General features: G+C 41.4%; 1 protein-coding gene across 1 annotated transcript in view; it reads right to left on the bottom strand.

The window, feature by feature from the left end:
* The window catches only part of ptprga (protein tyrosine phosphatase receptor type Ga), a 507,602-nt gene that overhangs the window by 413,204 nt on the left and 77,607 nt on the right, over positions 1-16,791 (bottom strand). The window lies entirely within an intron of this gene.

Raw genomic sequence — 16,791 nt, 5'->3', positions numbered from 1 at the left:
GCATGAACATCATGCTTTATTGAAATAGACTTGAAACATGCGACTGAGACCATAAACTCCTTGGGAAAGTGTTAACTGAGGTATGAAATCAAGTGAGAAGCGGGTCGGACTTCTTTTTGAAACCAGTGGAATTGCCCAGTGCTGACCATTACAAAGAATTCAGCTTGAAATCACTTCAGCAATGGCATCACTTTTTAGACCAGAAGGGTTTATTCATATTTTGTTAGGTCAATTAAGGAATCATACCAGGATATTCATGATTCTGTGGGACATGAATATATCATTCATTATTTCACTGAAATGAAATTATGTGATGAGCGTTTTTGATCCAAATTGTATGGTGGATGAAAGTTTTGGATGTAAAAGAGGGACAATAAGACTTGGGGCCCAGATACACCAAACCGACATCAAAGAACCAACGGCAATGGAGGCTGAATGTTGTGTTGCCTCACATGTCCTTGCTAAAAAGCTTTACTTGAGCACATCACAAAGACTACAGCTGATGGCCAACTGGCTTGTTTAGTCTGTGTTTGTGATTCAATAATCAAACAAACAAACAAACAAACTGTTGTTCTGATAAAGTAGCTTTTACCGACCATTTTCACACCACTTTAAAAACCCTATAGTTCCGGACACAATGTCAGCCTGGTGTGTCAGGGCCCTTACATGACTATTGCTGAATTTTGCTTTGCTGATTAAAAGACAAAAAAAAGCTAAGAGATGGATTTCGTTTCAAGAAAAGAACAAAGTAAGATAGACAAAGGGTTAAGGTTAGGCAGACTGAATTAAGACCATGAAGTAGGTGGAAGGAAGGTGGGAATGAAAGAAAGAAGGGTTTTGAGCAAGAGTGGTTTGGGAGGGATTGAAAGAGGAGGCCGTGGTGGGGAGATGGGGGGAGGGGGCAGCAGAGAGGGACGGCGAGCTTTTGTGCCGGCTAGATGTCGATCAGAGTAAAGTAGAGAGAAATCACTCGCTCACGGAGTCCGCACAGCATGACTTCATGTTTTCTGGAGCCTCGGCCAAGGGCAGAGAAAGACAGTAGCACACACACACACACACACACACACACACATACACAGAGGAGCTATGAAGCCCAACAAGGCACATCATCATCTATGAAGCAGAAACACTGGGAGGCAACGCTGTGTAAGGAGGCGAGAGGAAGAAGAGGAAGTGTGGCCACAACATATAGCTCAAAGAGCTCTTTAATGTCAAAATGCCCTCACAGACATGCTTCGCCTCCAAAGCACCATCCGCCCTTCCCGCCCTTCCTCCTCACCTTCCTCCAGCTCATTGATCGTATATAGACAGCCAGCCAGGCAGGCAGGCAGACTGTGAACCGATGCCACTCACACCCTCTTCCCCTCCAGCCACCCACCTATTACCCGCCAGCACACACACACACACACACACACACACACACACACACACACACACACACACACACACACACACACGCACACACACATGCTTGGCTAATTAATAGCCACTGTTCAGTGAGACAAGGTCACGCTGCCAGGAGGCTAAACACAATGCCACGAAGCTGACACCTCTGCTGGGACACGAGACAGAAGCTGTTAATGCACTTCTCTATTGTCCTGTCCCAATGGAAGCTGTCCCCACTTACCAACCCCCCCTCCCTTTGTAGTTGTTGTTTTCTGTTTGTGTTGTTTAGGGTACACCCCTGTGATAGCAGTAAGCGATTGTTTGCATTGAAGGTCATATCAGTCCCGCATCAGGTCCAAGAGGGTCTCACTGTCTGCATGTTATGTATTTTATTGTTTGTTTTGTTTTCCATTATCTATTTATCTGTATATTATACAGTCAGGTATCTGCATGGACAGTCTTGTAGAAACTTTTTTCTTGTAGGGCCTTGAAGGACAACTTCACCCAAAAATGAAATTTCAGTCATTATCTCCTCACATTTGTGGTGATGGAGAGTCACCCTAGCAGCTATAGTGAAGATTTTTCTTAAAAAGGGGCTTAAATATAGTCTTTTCAAATCAGTCTGGGATGTCGAGGCTTCTGGAGACTTTGTTACAGGAACTGTAGAAAGACATTTTATGTTTTTTTTGTTTGTTTGTTGTTTTATGTTCTATAACAAGTCTCCAGCTAACTATGTTTTACTGTGAAGCTCCAGAAATGTTTTGTGAACTATGAAACTTCAGCATATGGGTGAGGAGATAATGACAATAATGATAATTAAATTAAAGGATAAATTCACCCAAAAGTATAAATTCAAAGATATTTTTACAATTGATTCCTTGTCATGTTATCACTTTGTAATGATAGCCATGCCTTTTGGTTTAGAGAAGTATTAGGCACATGAAAAAAGCAAAGACATATGCCGTTTGGGAGTCACTGGCAATTGACCTATATAGTTGTTGAGGTATGCTAATGTGTTGAATTGACCACCACAGTAAATGATCATGCAGAAATAAGGGAATACTTAGTAACTACTCAGTACGATGTTTCACTTTACTTGAAGGAGCACAAAAAGAGTAACTAATGATTAAGTAATAAGTAATTAATGAATCATACTAGTTTGTGCCACTCAGCAGCTGTGGCTGTTGATCCACAGGTATATGTCAACTAATCATTATCTAAATAATCATTAATATAGTATCTTCATGATATCATTGTATCAGTTGCTAAGGAATTACTTATTAACGCTTTATTAATTACCAGGTCATTCCTGATTCTTTCCTCACTTATTCCTCCGTAATTACTCACATTTTTGTGTACCTTATTGTAATGTGTTCCTGCATGTATTGATTCTGTGAACAGTGGCTGCATTTCATTCACTCATTAAGTGAATAATTTCAGATGCATTCATTATATTCAATCATTTCCCATGTTAAGGCTACTATCTCTTTCCTCCGTAAGAGTATCTTAATGTTGTCAAATAGAAGGCAGGTTCTTTAAAAGTTTTACTATTTTTTTCACTATTCTATGTATGTCCTTCACATGGTCTATTAGATCTCAATGCTGAACACTTATAAACAATTAAAGACTTTGCTTAGAAGTATGTAGCTGCTGTTATGGCTGTCTCCTTACTGTTGTGCTCTTTAATAACCACATTTTATCAATTCAATTCCATTTAATTTTGCCATCATCACTCCAGCTTTACTCAGTAGGGGGAGAAAATCAGCCATGACAGGCCCAAATGTAATACTTTTTTACTATACAATCAGCTGCAGTGCTCCGACCGAGCCAAAACAAACCAAAACAGCCTCGTAGATCAAGCGGGTGTCAAGCAGAGACATTACAAACACAAGCATAGGCTGCTCCGAGCACATTGCCCTTTCAAAGGCATACTGATTAGATTTGAAAACCCGGCAGTTAGACTTTTAACTCCCAATTAAGCCACATTTGTACTGAGTACAAGGCTTAACTGAGTTGTTTGACTTAACAGTGTCTACTGAATGACTGCACAATAATGTTTGCCTAATTAAAGCAGCCACTTAACCACAGGAGCTCTGAAAAAAACACAACCGCTACTCCTAATAGGGCACATTCACTCGTATAAAAAACCCGGGCTTTGTGTAACATCCGCCATATTGTCACTTTCTTGAATGCAGCCCAGTGTGCATTAGCTCATGCACCTTTTATGTGCCTAAATTGCTCCATTGGGAGATCTTTCTGAAGTAGAGACACCTGTCCAATGCTGCAGAGTACAGCAGACACCAGACAGTGGATGCAAGATGCTAGTGAGACTGTGTTGGTTTCTGTGCCTGGGTCCGGAAACCCACTGCCCCCCTGCCCCGACCCTCAAAACATAATGCACATTTGGCATTACGCTTCAGTTTAAATGCCAACTACCGCTGAGGACACTGAGGTCATATTTGCAATATTTTGCCTGGAAATGTTTTACCTTTCTGAGGGGAATCACATTTCACATTAGTTAGTTTTTAAAATTAAATTAAGCTATCACACGAAGAAACAAAATAAACAACACCAACGAACTACATTTGGCCTCTGTTCTTATATTTACAACTCACTCACTTCACACTCTGTTAAAAAAAAATAAAATAAAAAAATGTTGAGTGAATTGCAAGCTACGCTGCTACAGTTCTTTAGATGAAGACCAACAGATGTATATCTAGGCAATAACACGGCTGAAATCATCTAGTGTAGACAGTTAGAGCTGTAAGGGAGGTTTCAGTGTTAGTTGTCAAGTGGTAACCACAGGGTTGGGGGGGGGGGGTGCATAGATGTCTGTATGGGTTTTCTAATGCATTTTTTAACATGTGAAGAGAATATGTTTACACTGAAATGGAGGCCTAAATTGCCCTTTAACTTTGACTATCCTCAACAAAGCTTTTTAAAACTAACACAAAAAAGCACTTGTTCAAATATAAATCAGACACCATTTTGACACCATTCAAGCATCTCCGTGGCTGGTGGTTCAGTGTGAGATCATCTTGTTTGTCTACTCCTAAAAACCATTCTGAGTGCAAACAATGTCCAAACGGTGCATCGGAAAAAAGGACAAAACAGTGCTGTGGGCCACATGAGCGTGAGGGTGCAGCCCTGACAACATGTCAGTGCGCCAAATGCATTGACATTTTGCACGGGCTGTTGCTGGACAATAAAAAGCCTGCAGGACGAGCATGTATCTGTGAATATTGAAATGTCACATGAGAAGATGGTGAGTTATTAAGAGAAAAGGGCCGTTTCAGAGAGAGCACGACAGAGCAGCAGATGCCTTTTGTCTCCTCTCGGATTCTATAAAGCGACATCTGTTATGGATTGTTTCATACGCAGTGACCTTCAAGCCTACTTAGAAAAGAGAAGGAAAGAGATAAAGAAGAGTAAGTCTCATCTCTCTTTCCTCTCATCCTTGGTTAATGCATAAGATGGGCTCACAGATTTTTTCCTCTTCTTTTTTCGGGTTAAGGTGATGCCAACAAATCACCCCTGCCGTCCTACACCAATCAGCTGGAACATTACTAAAGATCACCCACAGTTCCCTGCTCTGAATACTTATGGGCAGGACAGGTGCCTTTGCTTTAAGTTCAGCAGGGCCGTGCTCACCTCAATCAGGCTGACATTTACATGTAAGTCGCAGCTGAAGCTAGGAGCCTTTTCAGTGGCACTCAGTGGAGCATCATGTACAGAAAGTAGAGATGGGTGAAAAACATTTCACTGAGTGCACACTACATAAGTTTCTGCCTGTATCACTTCTTCAAGAGTGCAGTGTGGGCAAGTCCAACCGTGTGCATTTGCTTGTAGATTTACTGAGACTTATATGCTGTCTGTAGACTGTAGACATTTATGTGATTAATTGACAGATTGATTCCACTGACTCAGACTTCAGAACTTTTCAAAAGGTTTAAGAGCTTTTTGATCAATTTAAACACATTCCCTGGTTTTCTTTTGGCATACAGCAAACGGCAAAGTTGACAGCGCCTCCTCAGATCATGACTGATTAGCTGGGCTTGCTGTATTATTTATGGCTGCAGACGTTAGCTTCAGATGAAAATGGCTAACGTGATTAGTAATTGTTGTGAGGCAGAAGTCACACTCAGCGTGGGTCTCGTAGAGTTCGTGCTACCCAGCAGTTTGCCCAGCTCCCTCCCACATCCCTCCTACATAAGTAACGTTAGCCTAATGTCCACATGGGAGCAACATTGCGATGTAACTTCCAGCTGAGGCTGGACAATCAACAATCAACATAAGCTGCAGACTTGACTTGATTATCCTCTGTCTCTGCATCCATACAGCATCTTCCACAACAAGTTTAATATAAACTATATAGTCCTTGTATTATACACTAACATTTAATTCATTATAGGGTCATCCCTGATTCATTGCTCATTAATTTTTTAGTAACTACACACATTTTTGTGTATCAGAAACTTTTCTTAACAAAACAATTTAAACATTCAGAACCTTTGGAGAAACATCCTCATATCAGTCATGTTTCTGGCCATCTGAAAGTCCAATATTCTCTCAACTCTGTTTTTGCTCAGTTCTTGGTTTCCATTAACTCCTGAAGGACACATCTGTCTCTTCAGCTGCTAAATGTTGTTCACCAGCTAGTCTCTAACTGTGTATGTCTGCTGTTTGGTGCTGATGTGGTATGATGTGCATGTGGTGTGTAGTGGGTGTCAAGAGCTATTTCACTTAAAAATAGTTGCCTGCCGAGGCCAAAAATGTTGCAAAGGGAGTGTTGACAATCAACCAAAAGAATAAGGCTGTGGGCCACAAGGCTTAACAATGAGCTCAGCTCAGTAAAGCCGAGGGGAGCTGAAGATTCTCTATAGCTTCAGCCCTAAAGCTGACCCTTTCACATAGCCACACAGTGTCATGGCATACATTGTTATTACAACAATATTGATTACAGCCACTTTAAACACCTACATTTAATCTCCCCCTTTCAGGGCTTTGTGGTCCAAATGTTCCACTCCAGAGGACCAACAGTATGACTGAGTCAGGTCTATCTGTCTGCTGGAGTTACGTCATTTGAGGAACTTTTAGTTTGTAAGCCACTTCTGAAACACAGGCACACAAATGTTGCCTGATTTTCCTCCAATCATCCAATATTTGTTTCACATCTCACCATAAACTGAACAACTGTAAACTGCAGGGTGAAAGAATGCTTTCAATCTGCCACAGATGAAGACATGGTATTAAGCTTGGCTCAGCCTTCCACCTTGACCGATGAATCCTAGGTTCTGGTCCAATTCAGGGATCGTTTGAGACCACACCTCTAGTGACACAGGTTACCCCCCTTTCTCTCCAGACTGGAAGGGAAAGCTCCAGAACAAAGACAAGGCAGCCCATCTGTGATTTTTATCTGAAGAGTTACATTGTACGTCACTGCAGCATGTCACTGTAGCATGTCACTGCAGCATGTCACGAAACAGTTGTAACAGAAGAGAAAACAATAATACACCCATTGTGAAAGAAGCGTTTTCTTCCCATTCAAGTTAGCCAGGCGCTAAACCAGAAGGTAGCCGGCTCGGTCGGTGCTCAAGGTATTTTCACAGCTGGGAAGTCAAGCTTTATTGGCTTCAAAACACCACTGAGCAGCTTTCATAGGAATGAACAGGGCTCCACCTCCAACACTGTGTCCAGTAATAAAACGTCCTTGAATAGACCGCATCCCAAACTCCATCTTTATTTACACACCACCACCGATTGTTGATAACACGTCTTCACTTTGCATGGCGGAATTTAGCGTGTTCACCCCGGTCTTAAGTTTAGATCAAAGCCGAGCCGAGGTGATAAAAACCCGGGTCTACTGCAGAGTCAATTGACCAACTGCAACTTAGCAACTGAACATCAGCCCTTTCCTCTGTGTGTGTGTGTGTGTGTGTGTGTGTGTGTGTGTGTGTGTGTGTGTGTGCAGTGGGCATTGAAGTATTGAACAAAGAGCTGTAGATCAAACCCCACACACATTACTTTGTCCTTGCGTCATCTGGGATGGTGAACGGATTAACACCTATTGCATCAAGCCGAGACACCTTCCACCCGGCAATTATCACCCATTCAATTGAAGGGTAGCAGTGAATATGAAGTTAAGCAGCTTACTTTTTCCCAGCTGAACAAAAAGAATTGTCAGGATGGACGAAGAGAAAGACGGGTGCCATGCAGCATTATAGAGAGTCATTATAATAAAATGTGCTGAAGAACAGAAAAGCCTTATCTGAATGTCCAAATTGAGGCAAATGCTTAAAAAAAGGCGATGCTGCGTAGAACAGTGCCGAGGGCTGAAAACACGAGAGGAAAAAAGAGAAAGTGAGTGACGAGGAGAGAGGGAAAGTAAAATCAAATGCATACTTGAGCTGGTGTCAGAGTGGAAGATAAGGAAGGCCAAACAGATGAGTGATTGTGAATCGATAGCCTCTGGGCACGCTGCTCTCCTCTCCCTTCGCCAAAGAGTTAACCTTGCGGGTCAGCGCTGATTCAATACGCCTCCACTACCAATATGCCTTTGAGCTTAGAGGCACACAAACCCCTTCATTAACAGCCCGGCATTAGTGAATCACTGCTTCTAGTCTCAACATTGGGCTCTGTGCAGTGTTTTCCCCACATATATACATCCCTGGATTTTCCAATCTCCTGTTCCTCCCATAATGCATTTCTATTGCTCACATGAGAAACTAAGGATACTAAGGATTGTTATTTTTTCTGAGATAGTGCAAAACAGTCCTGTATGGTTCAACCAGTGGGTATTTAAAAACTGAAGGCATTTTCATTTAAAGAGGTCATATTCTGCAGCATTTCAAAGCATTTTTGTGCATGTAAAAGTTCTGCAAAGAGAAAAAGCCTAAAGTCCACGCCAAAGGGAGTTACTCTCTCCTACAGAAAACGCTGCTCCTGCACTACCTGAAACACCTGGTTTGGAGTCGAGCCTTTACTCCCGTAACTCATGTGCATCACTACGTAACAGGCGTTATATAAATATATATTTTTATATATTTATAATAAAATATATACACTCCAGTCAGTCAGCAAACATACAGTTGCTACTGCTGCTGTGGCATCATTTTAGATCACACTACCTTGCTTGGCATGACCCGCCCTACTCTGCCTCTGATTGGCTAAATCTTGCCGTTAAGTAATGCGCATGTGCAACTCTCACCACAGACTGAACAGAGGTGAGATGTCTCACTCTGTAGCTAAAACAGGGCGATCAAGACACAGTGTGAAAAGGGAAGCTGCAGCAATGCACCATATGAGGAAAATAATGTGTTTTTTGAAAATTAAAGTATGTAAACCTGTTCTACTAAGAACATTTGCATAGTTTCATCTAGAACTGATGTTTCTCAGTCTTTTCTTTTTAGACCTGTGACCTGTTTTTATTCTACCCCAAATTCTCATGAACCCATGGATCATAGAATCAGTTTCAAGTTTATTATAAGGGTTGGAAACGGTTTGGGAACCACTAGTGTAGACCAACATTAGTGCAAAACGTGGCACCCCTTATACATTTCAGTGTTGGCACTGAGGAGCTCCGGATGTACAGTGTGCAGTGTTATCTGGCAAAAACTGGCAAATTTTTGTGCCCACACTGTACATGGACATAGTCTTATAGATTAAGATGTAACATGAGTGATGTAATTTGACTGTTTACCTCGCAATCATTGTGACAAAAGTTGGACAGTGTGACTTTCCAGAGCTGTCAAAATATTCTTAATAGTATCATGAACTGCTGTGCAGTGTTTAACGCTTTGATAAGCCATCACTGTCGTGTTTTTATCACTCTTCATTACAAAAAGACCCTGAGTGGTATTTGGTATTTGGTATTTCATTGAGTTACTGGTACCTAAAGCAACACACCAATGCTTTGTGGGCTCTATCGCTTTTCCAATATAGTGCCATTTTCAATCAGAATGCCTGCCAGAAATAGCTTGAGGATGTGACAAATACTTAGAGGTGTCGACCTGGCCTCCAAATCCCCAGATCCCAATCCGATCGAGCATCTGTGGGACTAGCCGGAACAAGTCTGATCCATGTCCAATCCATGGAGGCCTCACCCCCCCCAACATACAGGACCCAAAGGATTCACTACAAACGTCCCAGCACCAGACACCACAGGACAACCCCAGAGGTCTTATGACCATGCCTTGACCGGTCAGAAATGTTTGGCTTTACAAGGGGAACCAGCACAATAATAAGCAGATGGTTTTAATGTTGTGGCTGATCGGTGTAGATATTTCTTCTTTTTTGTTTTGCTTTTTGCAAATTTTTTAAAAAGAAAGAAAATAAAATATTTTTTTCTTCCAATTTAAGGGCTAAGATAATATATCTAAACCAAGGGTGCTCTGATTGATCGGACACTGATCGTTATCTGCCAATGTATGTTGTAAATAGTTTGATCAGTGGTCTCTATAAACATCAGAAGAGCCAATCAGAAAAATAGACAGTTTCAGGAGACTTCCGGTTTGATGAGGTAGAGAGCAGACGTGCGAGCAGGGAGCTCCAGCCGAACTTTTCATTTACCTTTCAAGTCTACCAGTTTTACAGTGCTTCTCCTAGGGCTGACTCGTGCATTACTTATTTTTTGTGGGAAAGAGTATTGCGACGTAATGAGCTCTTCAAACTCTAATCCTCAACCGTCAGTAACAACTCGGGCAGCTAGCATTTCATCTAAGCTAGCTAGCATGGCCGCCGCCGCCGCCGCCGCCACGCCGGAGCTTCCAGACCCGGGGGACAGAAGCGCCGACAGCGGAGGCCACTCCGACCCAGTCACCATGACCGACCTCGAGGCTCTTTTCAACAAACAACGTGATAGCTTCAAAGCTGACATGGCTATCCTGATTCAACAATCAACTGAATCTCTGAAGCAGTCAGTGGATTCACTAGGTCAGCAGGTGACGTCATTTAACAACCGCCTCACTACTACTGAAGTTGTGGTGAGTGAAAACTTCGAAAAAATCACAGAGATGGAAGCCGCGGTTAAGACCTTGCAATCCCAAGCCACGGTGCTCCTGGAACGAGTGGACGACCTCGAGAACCGGTCCAGGCGCTCTAATTTGCGGATTATCAACATACCCGAAGGGAGCGAGAGAGACCAAGACCCGACAAAGTTTGTTTCCAACCTGCTGATGGCGGTGACGGGGCCCGACGTTTTCGACAGCCCTCCCGAGATAGAGAGAGCTCACCGCTCCCTCGGCCCCAGACCAGGTGATGCCGGCGCGGGGAAACCAAGAGCCTTCATCGTCAAATTCCTCCGCTTCCAAGAGAAAGAGCAAGTCCTCCGATGGGCCAGACAACACAAGATGAATTACCGCGGCTCCGAGCTGAGGGTGTATCCAGACATCAGCGCTGCTCTGGCTAAAAAACGGGCTGCATTCAACGCCATCAAACACTCTCTCTACGTGAAAGGAATCAAATTCCGCCTGCTGCATCCTGCCCGTCTCCAGGTCTCGTTCCGAAATGAGAACTTTTACTTTGACTCTCCACAAAAAGCCCAGGACTTTTACAACGAGCGTATTGCTCCCACTGGTTAGTGGTCTTATTGAGGATGCTGGCTTTATCTGGTCCCAGTGCACGGTCAAGTTTGGACGTTTATAAACAATCAGGTATGGAACAGATGCGCCAGTAAAACTTTGTACTTTATTGTATCCAAGCTATTATTCATCCGAATAACATGATGTGGCACTGGCACCACATCAGTCAGTTCTGTAATTGAAATATTTTTTTTTCTCCTCTCCTCTTTCCCCCTGAAAGCTATTAGACTAACTTTTTTTATTGTAAATCTACATTTTTATTTTCTTTTTTTCTTTTTATTTGATATGGACAAGATGTAATTCCAAGGGGCTACTTAGGTTATTTCTTAGTAATTTGAATGCTGATATGGGTGTATTACTGCCCCCATCTATATCTTCTTATTTTGCGCCTAAATGCACATTGTAGACACACTTGTAGATATAGGAGCCCTGTCTGCTTGGTGAGTGTTTAGTTCACAGATTTATGTCACATGGAAGTAACAGAGTCTATGGAGTCCCGCTGCTAGTTCTCGTTCTTAGGACAAGCTTAGGGAGGTCTTGGTGTGTTTATTTGTTCCCTGTTCTAAGGGTTTTTGTTTTGGGGTACTGGGGTGGGGGATCCTACAGATTTGCTTTTATTTATATTTTTGTTTGTACGTTTGTAACACTACGTCCTTCTACAAAGCAGTGTTTTCTCCTTCCATATACTTACAAATTTGTTTATGGCTAATACTACAAAAAAAGGGGTATCTTGTCTGAGATTTGTCTCTTGGAATGTTAAAGGGATCAATGGCCCAGTAAAAAGGGGTAGAGTATTTTCTCACTTAAAACATCTTAAAACAGAAATAGCTTTTTTACAGGAGACGCATTTGATTGCTAAGGATCACCATAGGTTAAAGGCTTCATGGGTTGGCCAAAGTTTTCACTCCAATTTTAGTAGCAAAGCAAGGGGTACAGCGATTTTGATACATAAAAAAATACAGTTTTACCCAACAAACGTCATAGCTGACCACCAAGGCCGGTTTGTTATAGTCTCAGGCTCCCTTATTAATGTACCTGTTGTTCTTGTTAATCTCTATGCACCCAATTGGGATGATGAGGCATTTATTAGGAAAGTAACCTCACTTTTACCAGACTTAACTTCCCACCACTTAATCTTAGGAGGCGACCTTAACTGTACTATAAACCCTTTGCTAGACAAATCCGGCCCACGGCAGGTCTCCCCTTCTAAAGTTGCCAAAGCAATTTCAACGTTTATGGATCAAATAGGAGGTTTGGATCCCTGGCGCTTTCTCTATCCTGATAAAAAAGAATTTTCTTTTTACTCTCAGGTCCATAAAACATTCTCAAGAATTGATTACTTTTACATTGATAATTATTTTCTTCCTGTTGTCGATAACATAGAATACTCAACGATAGTGGTATCTGATCATGCTCCAGTGCTACTCGACCTTTCGTTTACACTTTTACAAAAGACACGCCCTCCATGGAGGCTGAATTGTACATTGCTAAACGATGATGACTTTTGCCAAACAATCTCCAAAGTAATCGATGATTTTCTTGTTACCAACAAGTCCAATCTCATATCCTCATCTTTACTGTGGGAGACATTAAAAGTGGTAGTCCGAGGAGAGATTATATCTTATTCTGCAAGACTGAATAAACTCAAAAAACAAAAACAGGAACAACTCATGGAAAGCATAACAGAATTGGACAGAAAATTATCAACATCTCCATCCCCTGAATTAGACAAAGAGAGACAAAACCTTCAAATGGACTATAACTTGCTGTCAACGCAAGAAACTGAAAAATTACTCTTACGTTCACGTGGATTTCTTTACGAGCACGGTGAGAAGGCAGGACGCCATCTGTCACGCCTAATAAAAAGCCAATCAATATCCCAGCAAATTAAACAGATTAGAACTCCTTCAGGTGAACTTACAGTAGTGCCATCCGTCATAAATGAAACCTTTAAAACATTTTATTCTGAACTATATACTTCACAATCCCCAACTGACAAAACAAACATGATGAGCTTCCTGGATAACCTAAATTTCCCACCCATTTCTTCTACTCAGAAGAGCGAAATGGATCGACCCTTAGAATTTCGTGAATTAGCAAACTCAGTTAAACTAATGCAAAGTGGCAGGGCCCCTGGCCCAGATGGTTACCCTATAGAGTTTTTTAAAAAATTTGCTGATAAATTAATTCCTCTCCTCTTAGACATGTTCAATGACTCTCTGGACCGGGGTGCTCTGCCTCAAACTCTCACCGAGGCATCTATAACCTTATTATTAAAGCCGGGTAAAGAAGATTCTGATTGTAGCTCTTACCGTCCTATCTCCCTCTTAAATGCCGATTATAAGATTTTAGCTAAGGCACTGGCCTTACGACTTGAATCAATTATGCCGAGCATCATTTCACCCGACCAAACCGGGTTTATGAAAAACCGACACTCTTTTTCCAATGTCCGCCGCCTCCTCGACCTTCTTTTCTCTCCCGCGTCCAGGGAGACACCAGAAGTGGTGGTCTCCCTGGATGCGGAGAAGGCTTTCGATCGGGTGGAGTGGAGTTATCTGTTGGAGGTCTTGAAGAGGTTCTGCATTGGGTCTAAGTATATATCCTGGATCTCACTTTTATACTCTTCCCCTAAAGCGTCCGTAAGCACTAATGGGATGAAATCCCAATATTTCACACTCAACAGAGGAACCCGCCAAGGGTGCCCTCTGAGTCCACTATTGTTTGCTGTGGCAATCGAACCTTTATCTATCGTACTTAAATCGGCCAATTTTAGTAAAGGAATCCACAGATGTGGTTTGGAACATACACTTTCCTTGTATGCGGACGATCTACTATTGTTTATTTCTGATCCAGTAACCACCATCCCCAAGATAATTGAATTGCTTAACAACTTTGGAGCATTTTCCGGTTATAAGTTGAACTTCTCAAAAAGCGAATGTTTTCCTGTAAATAACTTAGCCCTTGGGATCCCCGATGTGTCTTTACCATTTAAAGTGTCTAAAAGCAGCTTTAAATATTTAGGTGTGCATATCTGCCGCAAGATGTCAGATCTTTACAAGAACAACTTTTCACCCCTAATCGACAAGCTTAAATCAGATCTGGAAAGATGGTGTAATTTGCATATAACTATAGCAGGCAGGGTAAATTGCATCAAAATGAACGTGCTTCCACGTTTTTTGTATCTTTTCCAATGCTTGCCGATCTTTTTACCCAATTCCTTTTTTCGTGCTATAAATAAGCAAATTTCATCTTTTATATGGAAGGGCAAGACCGCCAGGATAAGGAGAGAGTTTTTACAAAGGCATAAGTCCGTTGGTGGTTTGTCACTCCCTGACCTAAGACTCTACTATTGGGCAGCTAACATAAGCAAAATGACTCTCTGGATTCGTGAACCTGAATTAATCTGGTGTAAACTAGAAGCTAAATCCTGTTCTACATCACTCCTAGCTCTACTTACATCAAAATTGCCCTTTCAATCATCCAAATATACATGTAACCCAATTGTCGTCTCCACCCTTAAAATTTGGTTCCAATTTAGATGTACTTTTGGACTCAAAGGATTGTCTAATCACAGCCCCATACATAACAATCATCTCTTCCTCCCTCCCAACATTGATAATGCATTTTCTCTATGGCAGCGCTCAGGCCTTGTCAGGCTAAGTGATCTATATATTAACAATGTCTTCGCTAGCTTCAGCGAATTATGTGGAAAATTTAACCTTCCCAAGTCTCACCTATTCCGATACTTCCAGGTTCGTAACTTTGTTAAATCCAATAGTACCTGTTTCCCCAATATCCCTCCTAACTCAGTAATTGAATCAATTTTGGAAATTCCCACAAATCAGAAAGGCCTTATCTCAAAAATGTACACCTTAATATCCCATCTCAAAGAGACATCTCTTGATAAAATCAAGAAAGACTGGGAACAAGAACTTGGCAGGGTTATCGATGACGGTGACTGGGACTCAGCATTAATTCGTGTAAATAACAGCACATCTTGCTCCAGGCTTAATCTGATACAATTTAAGGTTGTCCATCGTATTTATTTGACCAATTCCAAACTTTCCAAAATTTATCCCAATGTTGCAGACACATGCAATAGGTGTCACTTGTCACCAGCAAACATGACCCACATGTTTTGGTCGTGTCCCCGTCTGCAAGTTTACTGGACGGCTGTTTTTAAACATCTTGCAGAGGCACTAAATATGGAATTGACACCTTGTCCAGAATTGGCTATTTTTGGAGTAGTATCAGACCAAACAATTAGGAAAAAGTTTAAGGATAATATCGCCTTTGCTTCTTTATTAGCACGTAGAAGAATTTTGTTGGAATGGAAGGCACCAGTTGCCCCCAAAGCTTCCGTGTGGCTTAAGGACCTCATGCTATACTTAGATCTGGAGAAAATCAAATACGATCTGAGGGGGACACCTGGAAAATTTGATTCGGTTTGGGGCTGCATGATTAGTTACATAGCTAAATTAAAGACACTACAGGACAAGTGAAATGTTCACTTCTGACAACTGACTTTTGAATTTCCTTTCCTTCCTTATCTCATCTCAACCCATTGAAAATATTACTTCTCAGTTTTGTGGTGTTTCTTATTTTTTTATTTTATTTTATTTTTATTACTCTCTCTTAATTGTCTAGGCACTTTTATATTTGCATGTCTGTTTACGGTAAGAAGGAAGGATGTGTGTTATTACTGATCTGTGCCAAATTTTGTAGGATTGGGGAGGGCTGGGAAAGGGAGGGAATAAGTGGTTGTTGTTTTTGGAAAAAAAAGAAAAAAATCCTTATTTTTCACTGTATGTACTTTTACCTGTCAAATGAATAAAAACATTAATAAAAAAAAAAAAAAAAAAAAAAAAAAAAAGAAAAATAGACAGTTTCTCTATGCGCTGCTAAAATGCCACACTGCGGTGTGCAGGACTCTGCTGGTCACCTGCTGCTAACTAACTCTCCTCCTCCCATTATCAGTAGTTTTCAGTGCCCTCTGGTATAACCAGCACAACATATTTGCAAAGTCCTGCCAGCAAAAAGTTTGTGACTGAGGGAAAAGATTAACCGGTATCGTGGAACAATTCTCATAACTTTATGTCTTGCTCTGAGAAGCTAGATTGTAACTAGCACTGACACAGCGCTGTGGAGGGAGATAACTATGGTAACAGCATGAGAAGGCGCATTCTGTCGTAATCAACGTAGTCAGAAGTAGTCAGATACATTTATCATTCGGGATTGTCTGTTTGTCATAAGTACATTATGTGTCATTCCCAAGTGGGGGATGTTGTTGCCGTTTGTTTCGAGCCCAACAGCATAAGAGCTAACAGCTAATGAAGCTAACAGCTGACTGAGCTAATAGCTTACAGCTTAGGTAAACACAGCAGGACTGAGAGTTTCTGTTCAAAAGAACTTGAAGGGTTAAACAGTGAACGGTCTAATGTGACAACACGACAAGTTTACAGTAAATAAATGTACTGGAGTACTTTAGCTGATTACAGTTTGGAGGTAATAGTACTTTGAGTTTGGAGTTACAGACACTTAACATTTGTATACATTTTATCTATCTTCTGTCAGAGATGAAAATAACCAGGTACACACAGTAACCAGGTGGAGGAGTCGTGGCTTCAGAGCACAAAGACTGCAGTGCAAAGATTGAGACAACTGAGACTGAGACACAGAATTTAGGAAATTTGGGAAAAATTCTGTGTCCTATTTACTTTCTCTCTTTTTTACAGTTCACAGATAACTTTTAATTTAGTTTGAAACGCTTTTCTCTAAATCTATGTAAAATGGTGATTTTACTATGCCATTCTAAAAAAGAACTGTA

This window comes from Pagrus major, chromosome 6 (assembly GCF_040436345.1).
Source record: "Pagrus major chromosome 6, Pma_NU_1.0".
Classification (NCBI taxonomy): domain Eukaryota; kingdom Metazoa; phylum Chordata; class Actinopteri; order Spariformes; family Sparidae; genus Pagrus; species Pagrus major.
The sequence above is the reverse complement of the archived record's forward strand: the minus strand, read 5'-3'. Positions and strand labels throughout refer to the sequence as shown.